The sequence below is a fragment of the Eubalaena glacialis genome, chromosome 11 (assembly GCF_028564815.1).
Source record: "Eubalaena glacialis isolate mEubGla1 chromosome 11, mEubGla1.1.hap2.+ XY, whole genome shotgun sequence".
Taxonomy (NCBI): Eukaryota; Metazoa; Chordata; class Mammalia; order Artiodactyla; family Balaenidae; genus Eubalaena; species Eubalaena glacialis.
In genome coordinates, this window is record NC_083726.1 from 18524438 (window position 1) to 18543240 (window position 18803).

An 18803-nucleotide genomic window follows, 5' to 3' on the forward strand; every position below is an offset into this window, starting at 1 on the left:
ATAGCTACGGTCGAGACTGACGTGGGTGTGCTGTATTCAAGGCACAAACATCATGAGAAATATTCTCTCAGGGTTGTGATTTTCTGCAACGGTGAACAAATCTTGGTATCATTTCAGACAAAACAACATATTAGCTTCTATCAGTCTCACATGGTAGTTACGTTCTTAGAAAATTCAGTGTGTTTTAAACCCACGCGAAAAGCACTTTGCATTTGTGTGTAAAATAGAGCTGTTTCTAGGTTAGTGATTATAAAGTCCCTCTCCACACACACACCATGTGACTGTCTGACAGAACGTTTGAAAGTCAGACCCCGGGACAGAGCTTCACTGTGTGTGACTGACTGTGTTGTGGGATGTCTAGAGTCCCTGAACGCCGCTGGTGAGTACCACTGCTCTAAGCGACTTCCTGGTTTCTGAATGTTCGTGGGATTTCCTACCTCCAGGCCTTCATCTCTGCCTTGTCTTGCTTGAGATACCCTTGCCCTCAACTCTACCTGTGTATTCTCTGAGGCTCATTCCCAATGTCTTCTGCATGAAGATTTTCTTTATTGTGATGGGTCTGCATCAAACTCCAGTAGCCTTCAGACTCATATTCTGCCTTAAACTGTGTGTACAGACCCCATTTCCACTTCCTTTAGCTTTGACTTTATATTATAGATCATTTTATCTCGTCTATCTCCTAGGCATCTAACACAGAACCTTGTACATAATAGGCAACCAATAAATATTTGTTAAACCTAATTACTCTCAATGACTCTAACAGCATCTTCATATATCTGAGAAACTTAATCCATTCCAGCTTCTTTGCATAGCTTGATTTCCTAGATCCTAACATGCCTAAATTTCTTCAAAAAATATTGCTTTTGAAAATTAAAAGCAAGGCGGAAGTTGTATGTAATAAAGTGCTCTTAGAATATTAGGTAGTTGATTACAATTTTGGGTTGCTGCTACTGTGTCACTTAATCACAGTCTGCAAGTTGGTCCTCTCAAATTACTTCCTTTATTCTTTGCTGCTTCATAACTTAATTCTCCCTGGGAATTTCCAGAATCCAAGCTCTGGAGTTCATTACTATGGGCTGAGAAATTTAGGACTGGTTGTGTTAGGTTTAAAAATGGGCCAGGACCCAAGAGACTAGGTGGTGGGTGGGAGGTGTTGTGTGTGCGCGCACTGCTGGACCACCCAGGGTGGTGGCCGTGACCCCTAAGCAGGTACCTGATGTTAAGGATCTGCTGAAGCTTCACAGGTCACATAGCCCGACTTCTCTTTCTTCCCATCCAACTCTTTGTGATGATCAACATTTGCATTTTGGAAAGTGATAGTAGTGCTTTAGATGATACAAAATATTTTTTTATATAAAATCCTGAAAATATATAGGAGACATCTGGTGGTAAATATCATTACCTGTTTTGGGCTGAATATTTTGAGGCTGCTAATCACACATATCAGTATATGTGTCAGCTGTACAGCTGTGAGTAGCACTCATTGTTCCCAACCCCTTCTGCCGCCTCATCCCATTAACATGTTTTAGCAATGATGGAAACATTTTCAGCTGATTTGAGCACATTTCTGTGCTGTAGGTACCCAGCTTGAGACTGATATTCTCCATGAAGATGTAAATATCTTGGTCTTTTCATTTCTTGTAGAAGTGTTCATTGCTTCCATCAGTGTAAAGCCATGTATACTTGTACTAGATGGAATCGAAGAATTGGTTGGCATTTATGGGATTTCAGGAGAGAAGGTAATCTCTTTTTAAAATAATACCTATTTTATTACTATTTAATAAAAAGAAAACCCCTTAATTTAGAATGTACATAACACCCTTCCATTGCATTTCCTATCTATAGTTACAGCCAGCACTGCTGCTAGTTACTGCTGAATATTTTATGGAACGAATACTTATATAACACTTACAATGGGCCAGGTACCATTCTAGGAACTTTAGAGATACTAACATTTAATTCTTACAACAACCCTGTGATAGAGAAATTGTGATCATCATCCCTGTTTACACAGAGGGGACTGGACTTGGAGATATTAGATGACTTGTTGAAGGTCCTAAGATGATGGTGGACTTGGAATTCAGGCGTGGGCAGCCTTGTTCTAGAAACTGTGGCCTTTACTCCTGCACGGTTCTGCCCCTCTATTTTATACTTTGATCAGACATTTATTGGGCCCCTACTATGTTCTTTAGGTTGCATATTTTGATCTGCCTTGTCTACACTGATTTTGCACATACCAAATCCCATTGATGGGTTGCTATCTTTAGTTTTCTGTTTGAAGTGATATGGGATCAATGGAACCTCTAATGCTTCTTAGCATCAGTCATTACTTTGTGAAGCATTTTCTCTAAAACTTCTACGTGCATAATTATAAATTATGTAAGTCATGTATGTTTCTCACAGGAAATATGATAAAGAAGAAGAAAATAGAAAATTAAATATACTCACAGCCTCACCACTGTTAAGCCTTCTTTTTCCTGTGGATATCTTCATGTAAATGAAATTACACACCATATTATGTTGTAATCTGTTTTTTAATTCAGTACATGGCGACCACCATACATCCAACCAGTAATTATTGACCGTTTAGTATGGGAAAAGCACCGTAAGCAGACAGACATGGTCCCTGCAAAGAAATGGAGCTTTCATTCTCGCAGGGAATGGCAGATACTAATATTATCATCACACAAGTAAGTATAAAATTACAATTGTGATGAGTGCTGCCAGGGATCAGTATGTAGTAGTGTGAGGGCCTCTAATGAAGGCACTTGACCTTTGGAGAAGGCTTCCTGGAAGAGGGGCCACAGGCGGAGCTCTGCAGGAGGAGGAGGGACTGTCCAGGCAGTTCCCCGAGGCATCAGTGCAGTGGTGAGGACCCTTGGTTTGAATCCCAGCTCTGCCGCTTCCCATCAGAATGAATTAGATGAGACATTTAGGCCCTCTGTGCTTCAGTTTCCTCCTCTGCCTTTCTAGAGGGTTGTTAGGAGGACTGAATGAGTTAATGAATTAAAATTATACCCGGGATTTAAGTTATAGAGGGATGACTGAGTGATGGCATGGAAAAACAAACCAATGGTGTTGAAAAAAGAATGTATTATTTACATTTCCGGGGAGGAGACGTGCCTTGCCTCGCAGGGCCCAGGGGGAAGTATCAGGGTGGTCAGGAGGCAGAAGACAGGAGCTGGGGGAAAGCTGAGGCCAAAGCCTTTTTTGGGGTTTTCATGGGAAAGGCAAGGTAGGGCAGAGAAACAGTCTAGGATTGGCTAGTTTGGATAATCCCGGTGGGCTTTGGGGCTTAGGGGCTTTCCCTAGTTGTCTGGTATCTGGCCGTGGGATGATTTAGGGCAGGGGAAGTATTGGCTTGATGAGCGAGAGTTAGATAAGGTGGGTCGGAGCATAGCTGTGGGTTGGCTGGTCTGCACATAGAAGGCATGTTCCAAACAAGCTGTCCACCACTCCCAGGAATTGGCTGGCCTTGGGAGGAGCAATCTCTCCCTGGATCTGTAAGGCCCCCTCTGAGAGATATAAAAATAACGTAAGATACAGAAAATTTTAAAACGTACCTAATGTAGTTGGTACCTGATGACACATTCAACACAGTGCCTGGCTCAGAGTAAGTAGTCAGGATATGATAGTTGCTATTATTAGGCAAAGAGGGGTGGGAAAGCCTGTTAAAGGAATCTGGAAAGATCTTATTAGGTGTTTCTTTTATTCCAAAATAAAACCATTTAACTTATAGTATTGCTGCCCAAAGCAACAATTCTTCAGCATAAAACAGTGTCTTCTTTTTCAATTGAATAGTTCAATTTTAACTTTCTTGGTTTTACTCTGTTCATCACCATAGGTCATTCTTCAGAAGTCTGTGATTTTGTTAAAGTACTTGCTTGTAGGAACTTCTTTTTAGAGTCCGCATTTGTACTATCAAATTCATAATAGATAGGTGAGTCAGTCAATATGGAGTGTGAATTGGTATTGTCTTACCACCATACTGCTTGCTATCCAAGGTACTGTTAATAATTGTAACCCTAACACTTACCGTATGTGCCACCTACTCTAAGTTTATTTAAAAAATTTTTTTTTAATTGAAATATAGTTGATTTACAATATGTTAGTTTCAGGTGTACAGCAAAGTGATTCAGTTATACATATATCTATATATATGTGTGTGTGTATATATATATATATTCTTTTTTACATTCTCTTCCATTATAGGTTATTACAAGATATTAAGTATAGTTCCCTGTGCTATACAGTAGGTCCTTGTTGATTTTCTATCTTATATATAGTAATATGTATCTGTTAATCCCAAACTCCTAATTTATCCCTCCCCCCATTTCCCCTTTGGTAACCATAAGTTTGTTTTCTATGTCTGTGAGTCTATTTCTGTTTTGTAAATAAGTTCATTTGTATCATTTTTTTAGATTCCACATGTAAGTGATATCATGTGATGTTTGTCTTTCTCTGACTGACTTACTTCACTTAGTATGATAGGTCCATCCATGTTGCTGCAAATAGCATTATTTCATTCTTTTTTATGGCTGAGTAATATTCCATTGTATATGTGTACCACATCTTCTTTATCCATTCCTCTGTTGATGTACACTTAGGTTGCTTCCATGTCTTGGCTATTGTAAATAGTGCTGCTGTGAACATTGGAGTGCATGTATCTTTTTGAATTATGGTTTTCCCCGGATATATGCCCAGGAGTGGATTGCTGGATCATATAGCAGCTCTATTTTTAGTTTTTAAAGGAACCTCCATACTGTTCTCCATAGTGGCTGCACTAATTTACATTCCCACCAACAGGGTAGGAGGGTTCCTTTTTCTCCACCACCTACTCTAAGTTTAAAAACCATCAGCAAAGTAGTTTTAAAGTCGTGACATTTTCAACTGTCTTTGACTCTTTCCGTCAGGCAAAAGACCTTTCCTGGCTGCCAGGCTCGCTGTCTCCTCATTGCAGGTTTATCATGAGCACTGTCTCCTCCAGCCTGTCCTACAAGTCGCTGTGTGCCCGCCCAGACGTGAGGACAGTGGAGCTTATCAGCACAGAAGATGAAGAAGCAAAACTACATATCTTTAGACAGTATCTCCCCCTTCCCAGCAAAGACCCCTTCTGACAGAGCAGACACAGCTTGAGGAAAAAACCAAACCTGAGTCCTTTAAAACTCACAGTGCTGGCAAATGAACTGAAAGAATGCAGAATCTACCGAAATGAGTTTCAGTGTCTGAAGGAGTACTTGGGGGTGGTCCCCATTCAGGAGCTCTGGGAATTGATTCTGAAACACTGGACTGAAGACTATAGTTGGACTTTGAAACAAAAAAAGGCAAATTCAGACACTGTGGCATCAGGAGAAGGTAGGCATTAGCCAGTATTAACAACCTGGTACGATTCCACAGGGAGAAAGACTCCACCTGGGGACGAGGGTCTAGGGAGAGGATTGTCAGAGAAAGTACAGGATGCCCAGTTAAATCTGAATTTCAGATAAACAACCAATAACCTTTTAGTATAAGTGAATCCCAGATATTGCATGGGAAATACTTATACTAAAAATTGTTTGAATTACAGATAAGTAACAAATAATCTTGGGTATAAGTATATGCCAAATAAATATTCCATGGGATATACTTATGCCAAAAATTGATTTATTGTTTACCTGAAATTTGGATTTAGCTGGAGGCTCTATATTTTTATTTGCTAAATCTGGCAGCCCTATCTAGGGAGCTGTGTGTATTGATTGTAAGCAGAAATGTATTAAGTACAAATTTCAGTCACATTTCTCAGGGGTCTAAGGAGTGAGCCTTTATTATTTCTGTACTTCAATTTAATCTCTCTTTTGAGCCTACAGTCCCACTGATGGCAGAAACTAGGTTAATTCAGGTTAATCTCATCAGTTTAGTTTGTTTTCAGTCAATTCAGGATTTTTTTCAGTCAAGTGAGGCTTTGTTACCTTGCTGTGTCCCTGTTGGGTTGTGCTTAGATCTGAGGGCCTTGGTGCTGGGTGTCCTTGGTTGTCATCTGTTCCTGCCATCTTCCACCAAGGTGGTCGTGGCTCCACATGGTCCACAGACACCGACGTGCCCCCGTTTTTGGCAGCCTCGGGGATTCCTGTGGTCCCATCTGTTCTTGGGTTGTTCCATCTGTGCTGCCATCTGCTGCCATGTTCCCTCATCCTCACGTGCACCCCTCAGCTCCCTTCTGCACTCTTCTTGAGCCTACAGTCTTGTAGGTACTCAACATTCCCAACAGAGAATGTCACCGCTCACTGCACCACTTGGAGGCCCAGGCCCTATAGGTCTCCCCCATTGTCCCCACAGCCATTTCTCCTCTCTGGTTCTTCCTGGTGGCATTGGAAAATCTGCAAAGCTGCTGCCTTCCAGGCTTCCGACGGGAAGCAGAGCTCAGGTCCTCCCTACTATCAGGTCTCAGAAGCATCCAGAGGCCAATCTCTCCCTGCTGCAAGCTACCTTGCGTTCAGGGGAGGGCACAGGCCCCTTCTCAGAAACCCACTTAAGCAACTTAATTGCTTTCTCTCTCTCTCTCTCTGTGTCTCTGTCTCTTTTTTAACGCCTTTCTGAGTTCAGCAAAATCCTTTTCTTCCTGTGTGGGAAAAAAAAATCTTTAGATCTTCCTGTAATTGTCTGAGTCTGTTGTTTGTTGTTAAAAAAAAAAAATTATTCCAGGAGTTGGCCAGGAATCTGTCTTTTGATATTCAACAATCAGGCTTTCGAGAGCCCAAGCTTGTTCTCATGAGCCATTGGCTCTACTATGAGCTTCAGAAGTCTCTTGAAACGTGAGTTTTTCTCTCTTCATTTCTGCTGTAACAACCTTCTTCTAAGTGAATTAGAATGCAGCAGTGATGGGGAGGTAGGGCTGCGGAGAGAGAAGCAGAAGATGCTGGGAATGAAAGACACGTGGTTTGGTGCTGCAGCATATCGTCCTGTCCCACTGTTTTGCTCTAGAGTTTGCATTTCTGCAAAGAAAGTTAACTTCAAGTTTACTGTGCCCTTCCCCACCTGCAGGGAGGTGGAAACAAGGTCTCTGTGCCCAGGGAAGAATCCTTCAGGTAGAACCATCCACGGCTGTGCCCTTGGCTATCCCCACGCCTCCAGGATTGTGCAGGAAAGCCCGGTCCTCCTCTCCAGGGACTGCTCCTTTTCCAGGTGACTTTCTTCCTCCCAGTGCTGCCCACTGACACCCACTCAGGCCCAGGGAGCTCAGCCACAGGTACGGGAAGAGCTTGGTTAAACTGGGGTAAACCTCGCAGGAAGCTTGTGCAGCTGGGTCTGAACAGCTGCCTCTGCTGAAAGATCGCGGGTATTTGGGGCTCATTCCCCAATCCTAGCATAGGAAATCAATGTTGAATGATAGACCTTGCTGTCATTTCTCTCCATGGTCTTAAGAATCTTTTTAGAGTTGGTTGATCCAGTGGGAAATCCAGCTACAGTGGAAAAAATCTGAGAGTCCGGTGAGTAATGAGTGGCTGGCTCATGTGTGTGTGTGAATGTGTGGCAGGACAGCAATCATACAGAAAACCCTCTCACACCCATACGTGCAAATCTGATATTGGAAATCTTAATAAAGACTGTTCAGCAGAAATGCTAAGTGTCATAACTGGCAAGCTTGCCAGTTTGTAACCGTAGCTGACACACATGGAGTTGTGACAATGTAGGTGATAACTGTCGACTTAAAAAAACTGCATAACATGAGAGTTGTGAGTTAGGTTTTATTTGGGGCAAAATGAGGACTATAGTGCAGGAGACAGCATTTCAGATAGCTCTGAGAAACTGCTCTGAAGAGGTAGGGGGGAAGGTCAGTATATATGTGATTTTGGTGAAGGGGGAGTACATGTAATCAAGCACATATTTTTTTCAGAAGGTTTCTGCTAGTCTCATGAAGGTTACTGCTAGTCACGAGGAGCAGACGTCACCATGAAGGATTTTAGTGCTTTTCCAGATATGAGGAGATACAAGAATTGGGCTCATAAAATTGGCTCCTGAAAATATCTGACTATCTGAAGACCTGTTCTGCCAATTTTTCCTAGAGCACTGAGTGCCTCATTTCTGCTCTCCACCCTGAACTCCTTTCAGGGGGTGTTGGAAGTCAGCAGCTGAAGCAGTTCGTGATTTAATTCTTGTAGAGGTAGATGGCAAGTGCCAGTGGCAAGTGCCAATTTGTAGTTGACAGGGCCCCATCATGGTCATAAATTCGACCATGCTTGGAGAGGCATTTCATGACCATTTCGTCCCACTGTGCTAGGAAGGTTCATTCCTAGGTCTGGCAAAGATTTCTCTGATAGGCCACTAAATGTGCTATGACTGGACTAGGTCTTTTAACAGTAAATAAGGACTCTGGACCACCTGTCTTACTAATCTGTTATGGTCCAGGAAAATTCCCTCTTGTTGTATCTTCCGATTTCTAGAGTTACACTATTACAATCATTGATCTCATATAAAACTATATATATTGGAGGCTCAGTCACACATTTGGTAATGTAAGAAACAACAATCTTGTAAAACAGGCAAAATACAAATAATATAGCTAGCAGTATTATTAAAGTCATAAGTAAGAATTAAGCCAAGAACTTCCATTAGGTGCAGCCCAGTATATCCTCAGGTCACCTGACTTAGTCTATTCTGTACCAATCCTTATCTTTCAGGGAAATGATATATTGGCACTGTCCATAAGGCTCCCAGCCCAATTTCCTAGTGTTACTAGCCTGGTTATCCTTAGTATAATTTAATTGTTCCCAAGATAAAGGGGGGGCCTTAAAACTTAAATGACCATAGCCGGGTGTTAACCACATAAATCCATCCCATAATTGTGGGCGGTTTTATTCGTTGGCTGAAATTTTGCTTGTTGCTCTGCTTGAGCTTGAGTAACTTTAGGGGAAAATTCATTTTTATGGCCAGGGTCAGAGCAGGTATTATTAATTGGGTAGGTGAGGGGATCCCATCTAGCAATATCAAGAGTAGCCTGAACAGGACTGAACTTTCTTTCTTCTAAAATAAATGTTCTGGGACTTCCCTGGTGGTCCAGTGGTTAAGAATCCGCCTGCCAGTGCAGGGGACACGGGTTCAATCCCTGGTCCGGGAAGATCCCACATGCCATGGAGCAACTAAGCCTGTGAGCCACAACTACTGAGCCCACACGCCTAGAGCCCATGCTCTGCAACAAGAGAAGCCACTGCGATGAGAAGCACGTGCACTGCAACGAAGAGTAGCCCCCTCTCACCACAGCTAGAGAAAGCCCGCGTGCAGCAACGAAGACCCAACACAGCCAAAAATAAATAAATAAAATAAAGTAAAATAAATGTCCTGGGACTTCCCTGGTGGTCCAGTAGTAAAGAATCCGCCTTCCAATGCAGAGGGACACAGGTTCGATCCCTGGTCGGGGAACTAAGATCCCACATACCGCAGGGCAACTAAGCCTGCGTGCCTCAACTAGAGAGCCCGCACGCCACAACTACAGAGCCTACAAGCCCTGGAGCCCGTGCACCACAACTAGAGAGAGAAAAAACACACACACCACAACTAGAGAGAGAAAAAACACACACACCACAACTAGAGAGAAGCCTGCGCACCGCAACGAAGATCCCACGTGCTGCAACTAAGACCCAATGCAGCCAAAATAAGTAAATAAATAAAATAAAATAAAAAGTCCTAAGGGCCATCCAATTAGAGCCTTGGAGTGGAGAAATCCACCAACGTAATCCAGAAGTACTAGACACAGGTAATTGGCCACAAACCCAACAATTGGATTGATTTTTAAAACTAGCATAGGATTGTGTCCATGATAGAAAAACGTGATTTATATGCAAAGGTCCAAGAAGTCAAGAGAACATTATAAATGATCATGCGAATCAGGTCCAGCATCTTGGGTCAGCTGTCTACTTCTGATGTCTTCTTCTCGTCCTGGTGTGGGTGTAGTTTCCTCTGTTTGAGCATCGTTTTAAGGTGAGTTTGAGGTCAGCCGTCCTCTCTACAGACCCGTCCGGTGCCGGGACCCTTTGTAATTGGAAATTAATCTAAGAGTCAATTCCCTTCAGTTTTGCTGTGTATGAGCTAGTTAAGAGTACCTGATAAGGGTCCTTCTATCCAGGTTGGAGATAGTATTTTAAATTATGTCTTGTCCAGTATGCATAATCCCCTGGTTGCAGGTCGTGGGGCATCTGATCTTCATCCAAAGATAGATGACTGAGATAAGCTTCAGAAACAAACTTAGAGTGTCCTTTTAATAATTCAGTTAAACTTTACATTAATATAATGTAACAGCAAGGAACTATCCAGGAAGTGAGTCTTAGTAAATACAGACCTCCATTAACAAGACTGGGATTTAACATTCACCGAAACATCTTTCTCTTTCTAAAATTACCCTCATTTCTACCAAATATAACCAAATTAAGACTAATTTGTTTGCAAGATAAGTCTAGTCTCAAAAACTTGGCTTGCTAATTTATATAACTGTAATTGGTCATATATGCTTTTTGCTTTGCTGAAACTTTTATAAGGAGTCTCATACTGAACTTTTAAAAGACCTCTCAGGGCTAGAAAAGTCACGCCAAGGACTTATCACAGATTTTGCCTGACAGATCTTGGTGAATTACTCCCTTTTTAAGGTCCCTGAAATACCTGAGTTTTCTGTACCTGTTAGTGAGTCGCCTTCCTAATTTATCTGATAAAGCTTCCGGGAACCTAAGGGTTTACAATCTCTGGAGGGAGCAGATAGAGAAAAAAGATAAATGTTTCAATTCTGCTTACAAAGGTATAATTTACCAAACTACTGGAAGTCATAATTAGTTTGAGGGAAAGGTTTCCTTATACCTGGAAAACACAGATTTAAACCAGTAATTTTTCAGATAGAAACCAGATAAATTATAACCATATTCACCAGTTCACTCAGTCTTATGTAACTAACTCTTTTTGTTAACAGTTTATGAAGCCATCAGGTTTCTCATTAGGATTCTTTAATTTCTTACCCAGTTCAGCATTATGGTCTGAAAGTCAGAAACTTGTATTTATCCAAAAGTCCTTTTTATAAATCTTCTTGAAGAGGAAGCATTTTTGCAAAGGCATCAGAATAAAACCATAACAAAAGACTTAAGAAAGCATGTTTAAAATCTGATTACAATGCGATTGACAAAGAAACTTGGTTACTGCTGTCACATACAACACTTTAAGATAATAACTAGAATTATGACTGATAACATTTTACCAGGGCATATTAGAAGTTTAGGAACTCCATATAATTTCTAGGATATCTATATTAGTAACATTTACCATACAATGTAACCTAAGAAGATTTATTACTCATTTGACAATACTTCCCATGTAATTTAACATACCAAATGAACCTAATTAGTTTAATATCTCTCTTTGGGATGTTTCAGGGGCCCTTTGAAGCATCCCAAATTTAGCTAGAGGTCAAGAGGACTTCATTAGAATTTGGTTTAGGAAGCTTTTTTCAAAAAAAAAATCTAAAGGGTTTAGAACACTCAGGTAGGATCATAGGTCACTGTGAAACAACAGTTATTCACTTAGCCAAAGGAACAAGAAAAGATTTCAAAGACAAATACACAACAGATCACTTAAAAGGTAAAGAACTTAAAATCTGTTATCAAAGGCAGTTCAACATCTTAAGAAAACTTGTCCTCTTAACAGAGAGAAAAGCCAAATCCAAGTTTTGCACCAGCTTACTTTTACAATTCATTTACTCAATTAAATTTATTTTAACCTTAGTCAATCCTGACCATGCACAAAGCTCTTTTCTCGGAGTCCACTTTCCACAAACCTTTCCTCACTTTCTGTATCCATCACTTTATTTTCCCATTCAGGAACAGCCACCTGTAAGTCAGACTTACTTACTTTTCCCTTAATAAAATGTAATTCCATTCTTCATACCTTCTTTACTTTAAACACACATCCTACTTTCCTACTGTATACTGAAATGTTTCCTTTATTATTTCTATTAGCTTTAATTACATGTTTAAATTAGAATCCTCAGCTCTTAAAACCTTGATTTCTTGTGAAAACTAAGAAGTAAGCAATTATGAACTGTCCTTTACATCAGCATCCTGTAGATTGGTGAACATAAATAACAGTGATATTTTGTAAAAACTTTTGCTGTCTTTAGAGAACATGGCACCAAATATATTCATTAATAGTCCTAAATACCTTTTGTTTCTCTGTGAGAGGAAGCCAGTGTTCAGTAATTAATGTTTCAGTATCTTATTTGATTTGGGAATGACCTAGCTATTCAATAAGCTTCCATCACTTAACTTAATTTAGCACAACTCTAGGATTTCAAGTTACCAGAATCTGGAGAGACTATTTTAGATAGATGTTCCTAAAGCATAATTATTCTTGATAGAGTTTATCTAAAAGCTCTTATCTCATTTACATTTTCTTTCCTTAAAAGTTTCTTCACATCGTTACTTTCCTTGCTGACAAATTTGTAACAGATATAACAAGATTTTATTTAGCTTATATTAAACCTAGGTATAATAAAAGTATTATACTTAATGTTGATGACTCTAAAGACATGTCTATATTAATTAGATCAACAAACAAACAGGTATTAATTTAATACTAGGTTTTATTTGGGGCAAAATGAGGACTATAGCCCAGGAGACAGCATTTCAGATAGCTCTGAGAAACTGCTCTGAAGAGGTAAGGGGGAAGGTCAGTATATATGTGATTTTGGTGAAGGGGGAGTACATGTAATCAAGCACATATTTTTTGCAGAAGGTTTCTGCTAGTCTCGTGAAGGTTACTGCTAGTCACGAGGAGCAGACGTCACCAAGAAGGATTTTAGTGATATTCTAGATACAAGGAGATGCAAGAATTGGGCTCATAAAGTCTCCTGAAAATATCTGACTATCTGAAGACCTGTTCTGTCAGTTTTTTCCGGAGCACAGAGGACCTCATTCCTGATCTGCACCCTGAACTCCTTTCAGGGGGTGTTGAAAATCAGCAGCTGCGGCAGCACATGATTGAATCCTTGTAGAGGCAGATGGCAAGTGCCAATGGCAAGTGCCAGTTTGTTGCTGACAATATATAGATACACAGATTTATAGAAAGAGATTTATTATGAGGGTTTGGCTCATGCAGTTATGGAGGCTGAGGAGTCCTATGATCTGCCGTCCGCAAGCTGGAGGCCCAGGAAAGCCCATGGTGTGTACAGCTATAGTCCAAGTCCAAAGGCCTGAGAACCAGGGGAGCCAGTGGTATAAGTCCCAGTCCAAGAATGAAGGTCCGAGAACCAGGAGTGCTGATGTCTGAATGCAGAAGAAGATAAATGTTCTTCCAGCTCAAGCAGAGAGTAAATTCGCCTGTCCTCTGCTTTTTTTTCTATTCAGGCCCTCATCCCACTTGCTTTGGTAAGGGCTGGCAATCTTTTTTATTCAGTCTACCAATTTAAATGCTTATCTCTTCCAGAAACACTGTCACAGACACACCCAGAGGTGAAGTTTTGCCAGCTCTCTGCGGCCCCCTTAGCCCAGTCAGTGAACATGTAAAATGAACCAGCACAGGGGTTTCCATATCCTCCTCAAGAGGTTACGTCGTAAAAAGATAACATTAAATGCAGTGTTTGATATGAAAATGTTTTTGTATACTTTAAGCATTGTGTTTAACACTCCAAATCTTGGAGTCAGGGTAATGTTTGTCCCAGTTCTCTTTTTCTCTCATTCCCCACCCACTTTACCAATTTACTACCCACAAAATGTCTTTGCCACACCCATTGGGGGAGGGGAGTTGTCTTTTAAGCACCACACATGCCATCTGGGCAAATCTGCACATTTTAGACCAGCTAGCACGGCGCCTCTCCAAGTGGGTAGATGACCTAAAATTCATTTCAGCGGAAATGCAGAATGGTAATTTGAACAACGGGCTCCCTTTTTGTTATATTTCTTCTGAAGAACTGGGCTTGGCGTGTCATCCAGCTGTGCATCCTATTTGTCTTGCAAGAAAAAGTGTCAAGCGGGAAATTAAAAATACTTCTATTTCAGTTTTCAAGAATATATGTCACCAAGACTGAATTAAACAAAACCCTTTTGTTTTAGAGAAGCTTGTTTCTGGGTATTATGATCTACTGGAACCATTTCTCTTTGGAAACGCAGTATAGTAATCTTGGCTCCAACATCCAATTTGCTTTCAATTTGCTCGGCTACCCCTTGCCCTATATGAGATGCAGGCAGCAGATTAACTTCTCCAAAATGCATGCCCTCAAATATTTCAAAGTGCTTATTTAAGCAGTAACCATGGTGTATATTTAAAACTGAAAGGTAGGTTACAAGTATTTCCTTGGGGGAGGGGGCAGACAACGTGAAAAGTCAACATGCTCACAAAGTTTCTCAGAATCTAGGTCAGTGATCATAGCTGTAACTAATTCTTTGATGAATTCTGACTGCCTTATAAGAGGATACATTTTTAATATTTCAGTTTTTTTTCCAGCTACCTTGACTTTTGTTGTCTCTAATTATGGCCACTGAGCTGTTATCTGTTTGCTATAGTGTCTTCATAGGCTAAAAAGTCAGATGTGTTCTACTGTAACTGATTTTTATTTTATTAAAAAATTTTTTTTAATTAAAAAAATTTTTTATTGGAGTGTAGTTGATTTACAATGTTGTGTTAATTTCTGCTGTATAGCAAAGTAACTGTAACTGATTTTTAAATAGGTATAATCACTCCCGCCAGAGAGAGCGGTCCATATGCCTTTCAACGAATCACAAGAAAGCACATTTCCACCGAATCTTGGTCAAATACTTCCAAAGGCAAACGGCTTTCTGGAGAGTGTATCAAGAGCTGCCTTGGCACATGAAGATGAGCAGCTGCTGGGAGGATTTGTGCAGCTTTCTCTCAAGTCCTAGGTAAGTCTTGTTTTTATATCGTGTTCGGCAGATTTCGCTTTTCCTTTTGCTAAGCGCTGCATTGAGGTATCCACGGTTCCCTTGAGCAAGACACATCCATTCATATATTCATTCGACACCGGTTCATTCATTCGGACTGGACCATCACTTGACATCAACTTCTATGGCCGATGGATCCCTGGGCCTACTCCATTTGATCATCTGGCTCTGCAGAGCGTTCTTTTCCTTTCCTGACTCCCACTGGATTCCTCTCAAAGATAAGAGGCATTCGGGGGAGAGGAGGACTAGTTGAGCGAGGATACAGGAGTGGCCATGTTCTCCTGCTAGACCCTCCGAGCACCTTCCCTTCCTTTCCTTTTCTTCCCCTCCACCCCTCTCCCTTCCCTCCCTTCCCCTTCTTTCTTGTCCTCCTGTGCATTCATTCAGCAAACATCTCTCATGGACCCTCTCTGTCTCCCACGCTGTTCCAGGCCCTGGGGATGCAGGAGTGAAGGAGCTACGGCCCCAAGCCTTAGGTGCTTTCCATCTAGTAGGGAAGGTGTGGAGCCAGAGAATTGCTGTCCATGGTGGTAAATGCTTCACTGGAGCAACGGCACAGACCTGGGTAAGCTCGGAAGAGGGAGGGGCTGGCTCGGCCTGGCAGATTCAGGGACCCTGACCCGAGGAGGGGCCTCCTGGCCAGAGGAGGGGCATTGGCTTCGACCGCTGAAGAGTGACAGGCTCGCATTTATCTGGTGACCTACTAAAGTCATAATAGTGCAGAAGTTTATGAAGAGGCTAATGGGATGTGGTAAATAGAATAGCTGCCTTCAAGGCATGAAATACTACAGCGACTTCCATTAATACATTGTGTTACAAGTATCACAGACTTTATATCAAAGACCCAAAGCCCGAGCTTCTGGACAAGGCTGCACCTCATCCACTACTGGAGTGTATTGTCAGAAGCTGGATATGATGCTACCGAGGCCTGTTTGCTCACAGTGGCCAAGATCAAAGCACATCAGTACCAGAAAAAGAGGAAGAGATGTACACTCTCAGGTACAGTGAGTGGCGATGTCTCAGTAGTCCATTCTGCTGGGATATAGAGTGGCCCAGGGTTACTGTTCCACACAGTAACACACACTGTGTCTGTGTCTGTTACTGTGTTACTGTGTCTGTTCCAGACCTCGGAGTCCTCCTTCCCACCACTTAAACCAACAATTTCTGAAGGCAGGCCGTGTTAGCATTAAATTTGAAGCGGCTCCTCTTTGCCGTCTTGCAGTGGCTGCTTCTCAAGCGTCAGTAGTGTTCTTTCTCTCTCCTTTCTCATGGCTTCAACCACACCCCTGACATCTTCCTTCTTGATCCGTGTTTGCAGCCTTGACCTCCTTTCAGAGTATCAGGGCCCATGCCCCACTTCTCAAGAGCTACTAATAGTATTATTGCTTGATCAACGTCTTTCCTGAGTAACCACTTCAAATTAAATAGATGCAAAACCTAAATGATTTCAGACCCACCCGTCCCAAGCTTGTTCTTCATTCTATATTCCCTCTACTGAGGGTGCCACTAACTCCCTCTGTCACTCAGTGCTGGGAACATGCAATTACTGTCAAGGATGGCCTCAACCCACATTGGGACAGTTCTTCTTTGACCTTCTGCCTGTTGGCTTGGGTTTAGACAACACTTTGGTTAATTTTCTGCTCTTTGCTCTCCATAGTAGCCCCCCTTGCCCCCCCCCACCTTCATCCTTTATTTCCTTGCTTATTAAACAGTAGTAACCTTCATTCATTCTTTCAACAAATAGTAACTGTGCTCCTTCCCCGGGACATGCACTCACTGGGCAGTGCTGACATAGCAACGAACTAGGCAAACTAGTTCAAAACTAGTTCAAAAACTAATCCCTGCTCTAAAAACACCCCATATGGGGTTTATCATTTAGTGATCATAAACAGATTTTGAGCATTTGTCATATGCCAGGCTCTAAGTTAAGCACTTTATATGTATTATTTTAATTCTCATAAGACCTCTCTAATACTATTAATATTTTTATTGAAATTAAGGGAACTGAGTCTTAGAGAAGTGAGGTAAGTTGCCCAAGGTGTCTCAGATAGTTGAGAATGGATTTGGGTGATACCATACCTCCATCCCTTTTTGTCCTGAGACACCTAGGCTTTACCTTTATTCTTATGACCATGTACGATTTATGTAATTTTGGAATTTGTCTGATCCACTCATCCTCCATGTGGAAGGACCCAAGTGATACTCATAGGGATACCAGCGTGTTGAATAAAGCCAGGGTCCATAAGGAAATGTGTCAGTGCTTAGGGATGTAGGGTGGGGGAAGAAGATAGGAGGTGAGAGACAAGGTGGGGAAGTTCTGTGTGTCATAGGAAGCTGGATGCTAGCCAGGGGAAGATCAGATCTCCAAGGTGGGGTAGAAGTCCTTCCTGATAATGCTTCTAATTGATAATGCTACACGTTGATCAAGCAATAATACTATTAGTAGCTTGTCATCACATGGTTGTCATGGTGATGGAAGGGGCCAGGGGCTGGGTTGAAAGTGAGAGGGAATAGCCTAACATTTCAATGTGTGAGGATTTTCAAGATGTAAATGGACCTAGTTCAGAATGTGTCTCTTTGAACTAGGCTGGAGCCATCCACAGGGCCCTTCTGGTGATTCTGCACGCATGTTGTTGTCTGTACAATCACCTGAGATGCTGCTGGTTAGTCTCTTGTGTTACCCTGGCCCCCAGGGCCTGCTCAGCAGGGAGTCCTGGCCTCCATCACTGCCTTTGACACCTTCCATCTTCCTCACCCTTCATGTTCAATCAAGGCCAAGTCCTTAGATTTTACTTCCATAGAGCCTCTCATGTCCATTCTCTCATCTCTACCTGGTCCTCATTTCCCCTCCCTGGTCAATCTTCATAAAGCTTCCTTCCGTAGAGCCTCTCATGTCCATTCTCTCATCTCTACCTGGTCCTCATTTCCCCTCTCTGGTCAATCTTCATAAAGCTTACTTCCATAGAGCCGCTCATGTCCATTCTGTCATCTCTTCCTGGCCCTCAGTTCTCCTCTCTGGTCAATCTTCGTAAAGCTTCCTTCTGTAGAGCCTTTCATGTCCATTCTGTCATCTCTACCTGACCCTCATTTCCCCTCTCTGGTCAATCTTCATGAAGCGAAGCTGTCATTACGTCACTGCGTGTGGTAGTTGTGTCCACCTTTGGGTCTTACCTCCCACCGGGTTGGCAGAGTCAGCCCATGGCCATGTGTGTGTGCAGGGCTGGGGGATGGGGGGGATCCTTGAAGTCCCTCCAGGACTATGTAGGTTCCTTTTTTTTTCCTTTTGGGGTTGCTAAAAGTACAAATCACAAGGCCAAGTATCATCAGCTAAGCAATAGAAGATGCATTAGATTCATCAGAACAAGGTTTAATTATAGCAGGAATCCCGTATAATAACCACAGGAGGTCTGATTGGCTGCCTGGGCCTCCTCAAACATTTGTTTTTCTGCCATGGTTATGCAGCTGCACACAACCTGGAGTCAATCTGCCCTCCTGGGTGCAGCTGGAATGTTCTTTCAAAGAGGTTTTCGAGAAACCCTGTTTTATAGTCTGCGATTTCAGGAGAGCTGCCCTCTTTATTGAAAGGTCTGGGCAAATGCTGCCACTCCTCCAACTTAATTCAACAGTATTTGCTGAGTGCCTAGGTTATGCCAAGCATGATGCTAGATGCCAGGGATACAGCGATGGATACGACACGTGGTTCCTGCCTTAATGGAGCTTTCGCTGGCGTGTAAAAGATAGACACTGTGGAGCAATTTGGCCTGAGGGGAGTGGTACACAGTGGTGGCAGAGAGCCTAGAGCGGGGAGGTATGACCTGGCCTCAGGGACAGTGGACGTCACCCCAAAGCAGTGACATTTCATCTGAGACTTGGAGGATGAGTGAGAGCTAGTTGGAC

The 18803-nt window shown here is 42.1% G+C and overlaps 1 pseudogene; it reads left to right on the top strand.

Moving 5' to 3' along the window:
* LOC133101631 (putative tetratricopeptide repeat protein 41) overlaps window positions 1–18803 on the top strand; it is a 75584-nt pseudogene that overhangs the window by 14335 nt on the left and 42446 nt on the right.